Raw genomic sequence first — 7,080 nt, forward strand, 5'->3', positions numbered from 1 at the left:
AGCAGGAGCACAACCTGGGTTTACTTGATTTTCCAAATGTTTCTGTAATAAAACTCCTCAGGAGCAGCTTTCCATCCTTTGAAAGTTAGAAAAAATAAAATAAATAACAGAATTCCAGCGTCATTCAGTCTGGAAAAGGCCGTGGGCAAAACTGACAGGACATGGGGAATTTATCAGGTAGAGTTATTCTTTATTCTGGGTTTTTTTATTTAACCAGGAATTATGGAATCAAGGAATGGTTTGGATAGGGAAGGACCTCCAAAGGTCATCCAGTCCAACCCCTCTGGTTTTCTCTCACTCGATCAGGTTGCTCAGAGCCCCTTGGATGCTGCAAAAATCAAAGATTCCAGACATTCTTATTTAATTATTTGGGTTAAAAAAAAAAAAAAAAGAAAAAAAAAAAAAAAAGAAAAATAAGCTTATCTTCAATGTGCCTGAGGGAGAATTTCATTTAAAACACCCGAAAAAATTGAAGTGCATCTCCTCCAATAGCAAAATGAGAAAAATGCCAATCCCACAGGAATCTGGCCCTGGAAGGACGCTGGAATCCAGCAGGGCACATCCCTGGGCCTTTGTGTCTGCAGGGAATTTGTCAGCCCGAAGCACCGAAAAACCCATTAAATAAAGATTTTGCCATCCCGGAGCACCTAAAACCCATTAAATAAAGTATGGAAATCAAACACAAGATATTTAATTGGCATCGGGATCTGCCCGGAGCTGGGATTAGGCTGAGGCTGCCTTTGCAAGGCTTTTAATGAGTCAGCTGCTGATTGCATCTCAATTAACAGCATTTCCTTGTCCTCGGACTGAGCCCGGGGTAAAACAAGGGTGCAGTGACCTCTGGGGTTCAGAGCCGAGTTTTCCTCATCCTCAGTTTTCTCCTGGGTGGCAGGTGGATCAGGAGCCTCAGCTGCCTCCATCGGAAGTTTTCTGTCCTGTTCTTCTTCAGATTGTGCCCGAGAACTGCAGGAAATGCCAGCCAGACATCCCCCTGCTGCAGTGGCCAGAAAATGATGATTTTTGTGTCAAATTCGCTCCATATCCAGGGGTCACAGGACCCGAGGCTGCTGCAAAACAGAGATGGAAATGGAGGAGAAACCCCTCTAAACTCTGAGACATTTTCGGATCTTTTCCTTGTGTTTCTTTCTGTTCCTTCCAAGCCCAGGGAGAATTAAAAAAATCAAAGGTTAAAGAATTGTCCTTTGGGGTTTCACAGAACCAGAAAATGGTTTGGGTTGGAAGGGACTTAAAGATCTTTGATTTATGGGCAGGGACTCCTTCTCCCATCCCAGGTTGCTTCAACTTGTTCTTGGACAATTCCAGGGATGGGGCAGCCAGAAATTCCCAGGAAAAGAGAATTTCCCCACCCTCCCAGGGGCGAGTGGGTTGATCTGCAGGGAGCACTTTAACAACTCCTTAATTTATTTTAATTTATTTATAAGAACTCATGGAATTACACCAATAATTTGCCTTTCAGGTAAACATTCCTGTGGGAATTTCCAAGGGAAGTTTTCCAAGGAAAGTTTTTCCCCCAGGCTGTTTTTAAACAAGGAAAAAAACCATAAAATTACCGTGTCGGGAGGTAATTAAATCGCAGCCCGGGGCGGGCATTGAGACACAAATAATCCCAGTCACCCGCGTTTGACTTTCTTTGGGAACAGGGAACAGCCACGCCTGCCCCGAGGGCAGATCCGGATGGGATTGGGAGAGTTCCAAAACCTCTTTATCCCTCTTGGAATGACTTTGTGTCACCGCCGAAAGGACCTGGGCACCTTCTGGGTGTGGAAAGGCACCAGAAGCTGCCACGCTCACCCAGACTGGCGGAAAACCCCCAAAATTATGGGTAAAAAACACAGGAAAACTCTGGATTTTGATGCACAACGGTTTAATGAGAAAGGAGGAAGAGAAATATCACGGTGGGGGTGGAAAATCCCGGGGGAAATGAAAGAAAAAATCGCTCCGGGGCTGGGCATTCCACAAGGGCGACTCCTGCGTGTTCAGGCGTGGGAAGGTGACACGACATCATCCCACTTTCAACCAGCCAGGGATCATGGATGGGACCATTCCAGGTCGCTTTGTTTTGTTGATTTGTTTTTGGTTTGTTTTTTTTGGGGTTTTTTTTTTTTTCTTTTTTTAGGACCCGCGGGGGGGTGGGGGAAGAAAAGAAAAAGAAAAACCGGAATTTACATAAAAGCGCGGGGCTGAGGATGCTCCGGGAACTGCCGGGATTTGGAGCTCAGGATGCTCCGGGAATTGCCGGGATTTGGGGCTGAGGATGCTCCGGGAACTGCCGGGATTTGGGGCTCAGGATGCTCCGGGAATTGCCGGGATTTGGGGCTGAGGATGCTCCGGGAACTGCCGGGATTTGGAGCTCAGTGTGCTCCGGGTATTGCCGGGATTTGGGGCTCAGGATGCTCCGGGAACTGCCGGGATTTGGAGCTCAGGATGCTCCGGGAACTGCCGGGATTTGGGGCTCAGGATGCTCCGGGAACTGCCGGGATTTGGGGCTCAGGATGCTCCGGGAATTGCCGGGATTTGGGGCTCAGGATGCTCCGGGAATTGCCGGGATTTGGGGCTCAGGATGCTCCGGGAATTGCCGGGATTTGGGGCTCAGGATGCTCCGGGAACTGCCGGGATTTGGGGCTGAGGATGCTCCGGGAATTGCCGGGATTTGGGGCTCAGGATGCTCCGGGAATTGCCGGGATTTGGGGCTGAGGATGCTCCGGGAATTGCCGGGATTTGGGGCTGAGGATGCTCCGGGAATTGCCGGGATTTGGAGCTCAGGATGCTCCGGGAATTGCCGGGATTTGGGGCTCAGGATGCTCCGGGAATTGCCGGGATTTGGGGCTCAGGATGCTCCGGGAATTGCCGGGATTTGGAGCTCAGGATGCTCCGGGAACTGCCGGGATTTGGGGCTGAGGATGCTCCGGGAATTGCCGGGATTTGTGGAGGCTCCGTGGTGGCTCTTGGCTCCTTCCTGCTCATTCCTGGGATGTTTAACAGGGTCTGCAGCTCCCGGAGGATCCGTAGGAGGAGTAGGACCTCCCGTAACCGTAGGAGCCGTAGGAACCCCCAGATCCCAGGAAGTTTCCGGATCCCAGGAAGTTTGAGGGTGCCGAGGAGCCCACGATGCTCTCCTGCGAGCAGGAGCTGAGGATGGGCCCCGGGAAGGTGATGACCACGGGCGGAGGGTGGATGACAGCCCGGGAGTCCCCGCAGGAGGTGACACAGGGCTGGCTCCAGGCGTCCGCGCAGGGCTGGGGACAGGAGATCCCGCAGGGGACCAGGCAGCGGGAGCTGGAGCTCTGTCTGTAGGGAAACATCTCCTGGGATTGAGGATGGGTCTGGAACCACAGAGCCGAGGCAGCAGGAAGGTCAGAGACCGATTTAACGGAGGCTGGGCTGGGAAGAGAAAGAGCGGACAGCAAAAGCATCACAAAGAGGCTCAAAATGCGGCGTTTTCCATCTTCTCGTGTCCTTGTCTCCTATGTGTCCCGACTCTTAATTATGGAGTCGATTTGACACAAAAATACCCCTCAAGTTTAGCAGTAAATCTCAAATTAACAGTAACCCCCAAAATGAGCAGTTACCCCCAAAATGAATAGTAAATCCCAAACGAACAGTAACCCCCAAAATTAATAGTAAACCCCCAAAATGAAGAGCAAACCCCCAAAATGAATGGTAGCCCCCAAAATGAACAATAAATCCCAAATGAAGAGTAACCCCCAAAATTAACGTTAAATCCCAAATTAGCAGTAAATCCCAAAATGAACAGTAAATCCCAAAATGAACAGTAACCCCCAAAATGAGCAGGAACCCCCAAAATTAACATTAAATCCTAAATTAGCAGTAAATCCCAAAATGAACAGTAAATCCCAAAATTAACATTAACCCCCAAAATGAGCAGTAACCCCAACCCCTGACCCGGCCCTGCTGGCCCCACAATTTGGGATCCAAGCAAAGCTCAGTTCAGATCCCGACAGTTCCAGGAACAATTCCAGGCTCGGACTTACCCCGTGGAGCTCGGAGTGAGTCGGGAGGGTTTGCTGGAGCAGCCCAGAGCCAAGAGGGTTTTTATACCTTTTCTTGGGCAATCAGCTGGAGCTGAAACATCCACGGCTGATGAATGATCCAAGAAAAATTCCCTCCACCTCTCACTGGCCCAGATAAAGTGATTATTTCGCTCAGCAATTATTACTGTTGTTGTTACATCCATGGCATTACTCAGGCGCGGTAATGATTTCTTTTTTTTGATTTTCATTGTTGCTTTTTCCTACTTCTGGGATTGCCTCACGATTGCTCAGAGGTTGATCCATCAACACGAGGTGCTGACATAGCCCGGATCCCACCCGGCTTTTTCAGAGGAAAAGGGAATTGTGCAATTTCTGCCATTATTGACCCACAGTGACTCCGGTGACTCCGACTCCAGGCACGTTCATCCACAGGTGCCTTCTGACGGAATTTGGGAATGGGAAGAGCTCCTTCCCATCCTCCTGGTCAAGGAACACTCATGAAATGTCCAGGGGGAGTAACCAGGGGCTTTTCCAGGAGAAATCCACATCCACTTTTTAGGGAATCTGTGGGATCAGCGCTGCTGAGGGAGGAGGATTCACGGACTGGGGTGAGCCAGGTCAGGGAGGGGATCCGTGCCTCACCCCTGGAAAACCTGGAAATGTCCAGCTGCAGCTCCAGCTGAGGCAGAGGTCTGGCTGCAACTTCAGCAGATTTGTTCCTCAGATTCCTCCTTCTCCAGTCATTCATGGATTGCGTTTCCTGTTGAGCCTCCATTTCCCATACCCAACACTATTCCTAAATTTCCTCAAGAAATGAGTTTTTTTCCCCAAAAAATCCCTCCCTTTATGGAGTTATAAAGTGAACAGTGAGGGTTTTGAGTAGCCCTGAGAGTTCTGTCCCAACATGTCCATTTTATTCCATTTTTTCCATTGGTAACTCTTGGGGTAGGAAGTCTGAGGGAGCTTTTCCTGGGGTTTCCCTGAGTTTTCCCAACCCTTGGAATTTACAGTTAAGAGGATTCACCCAAACCAAAACCAGGACTAGGAAAAACCGGGGAAAAGAGAAATTGTGGGGCCACAACCACCCCTGGAAGCTGCTCCTGTCCCGACCACACCTGGAAATCCCTGTCCCAACCTCCCCATCCTCCTGAAAGGGTAAAAGGAAAAACCCAATGGGATCAACCCAAATGAACCCTAAAATTCTTCATTTTGGGTCCTGGTGTTTGATCCTCCCCCTCTGCTCTGCTGTGCTGAGATCCCACCAGGAATTCTGTGCCGGGTTCTGGTGTCCCCAAGCCATGAAGCTGCTCAGGGGGCTGGAGCCACTCCCCGATGGATCCAGGCTGGGAATGTTGGGAATGTTGAGCCTGTGGAGACCCCAGAGATCCTCCAGGACTTGCAGGGGCTCCAGGGAAGCTGGAGCGGGACTTTTCCTCAGGAACTGCAGGGACAGGACACAGGGAATGGGGCCAGGAGGACAGAGGGGGAATTTGGGTGGGATTTTGGGAAGGAATTGTTCCCTGTGATGGCCTGGCCCATGGAATTCCATGGATTTCCCACCCCTGCCAGTGTCCAAGGCTGGGCTGGTCTATGGAAGCTGTCCCTGCCTGTGGAGCAATTCCACCCAAAAAAATTCATTCCTCAACATTTTTACCAACTTGGCAAAATCAGCAAAACGCTTCAGGAAGCGAAACCGCTTTAAAAAAAAAACCTCAAGGAAGAAACTGGAGGGTGTTGGGAGAAACTGATAATTATTCCAGGCAGATAAAACAACCGGAGCCCGGGCAGGGATCGCCTCCCGAGGGTTGGGAAACGCCGGGGATGGCTCAACCCCCGCGGGCGATCCCGGGATGGATAAAAGGCTCCCGGCTCCCAATTCCTCCCAAGCCAGCTCCGGATTCCTGAGATTTCAGCTCCTCGGGCTTCTCCTCTTCGGGATCTGAGTGAGTCCGGGGGACGCTTTGGGGGTGGCCGGGGTGGGAGTCGCTCCTTGGGGAGACTGGGAGAGCTCTGAGGAGCTGCCAGGGAGGAAGGGAGAAGGAGATGGGAAAAAGAGAAAAATCGGAGTTTTTGGAGATGAGCTTTTTGGGAAGGAGGGAGGAAAGGGACAGGGAGAAGAAAAGAGGGAGAAAAAAAGGATTTTCCCAGAGCAGGTGCTAGGGAGGGAGGGAGGGAGGGAGGGAGGGAGGGGAGAGGGACGGGGTAAGGGAGAAAGAAGAAAAATCTGAGCTTTTGGAGAGGAGATGCCTGGAAGGGAGGGAAGGAGGCATGGAGACAGAGAGGGAGAGGCAGGGGGAGAAGGGGAAAAAGAGAAAAAAATCTGAGTTTTAACAGAGGAGCCGTATGAGAGGGAGGGGTGGAGGGAACAGGAGAGAGGGACAGGGAGAAGAGAGAAAGAGAAAAATTCTTCTGAGATTTTGGAGAGGTTTTGGAGGAAGGGATGGAAAGAGAGGAGTGAGGAGAAGAGGTAGAAGGGAAAGAGAGAAAAATACGAGCAGGGGCTCTGCTGCCCTGATTTCCAACCCTAGCTCCCCTTTCCGCAGCAGTTCCAGGATGTCCTTCTCCAGCCAGCTGAGCTCTCGCTGCTCCGCGCCCTGCGCCGTGTCCTGCCCCCAGCCCTGCGCGGACGCCTGGAACCAGCCCTGTGTCACCTCCTGCGGGGACTCCCGGGCTGTCATCCACCCTCCGCCCGTGGTCATCACCTTCCCGGGGCCCATCCTCAGCTCCTGCCCGCAGGAGAGCATCGTGGGCTCCGCGTTCCCAGTGGGAATGGAGCGCCCCGCGGGCCTGCAGGGCTCCCTGCTCTATGGAGGCTTGCTCTCCTCCAGGAGCGCCTGGAGCCAGCGCTCCGGGGGCTGCGGGCCCTGCTGAACCGGGAGAGGGGATGGGGGAACCGGGGGGAGCGGCAGCCGGAGCTGGGGCAGGGGCTGAGCCCGGGGATGTGGCTCTGTGGGGCTGGGAGATGCTCTGAATGCATGGGAACTGCTCAGGATCCATGGGAAATGTTCTGGATCCATGGGAACTGCTCAGGATCCATGGGAACTATTCTGAATCCATGGGAACTGCT

At 51.9% G+C, this 7,080-nt stretch overlaps 1 pseudogene; it reads right to left on the reverse strand.

Moving 5' to 3' along the window:
* Positions 1-2,996: 2,996 nt before the first annotated feature.
* LOC110476910 (feather keratin B-4 pseudogene) lies at positions 2,997-3,726 on the reverse strand (annotated as a pseudogene).
* Between the last annotated feature and the right edge of the window lie 3,354 nt (positions 3,727-7,080).

Source organism: Lonchura striata, chromosome 33, assembly GCF_046129695.1.
Source record: "Lonchura striata isolate bLonStr1 chromosome 33, bLonStr1.mat, whole genome shotgun sequence".
Lineage (NCBI taxonomy): Eukaryota > Metazoa > Chordata > Aves > Passeriformes > Estrildidae > Lonchura > Lonchura striata.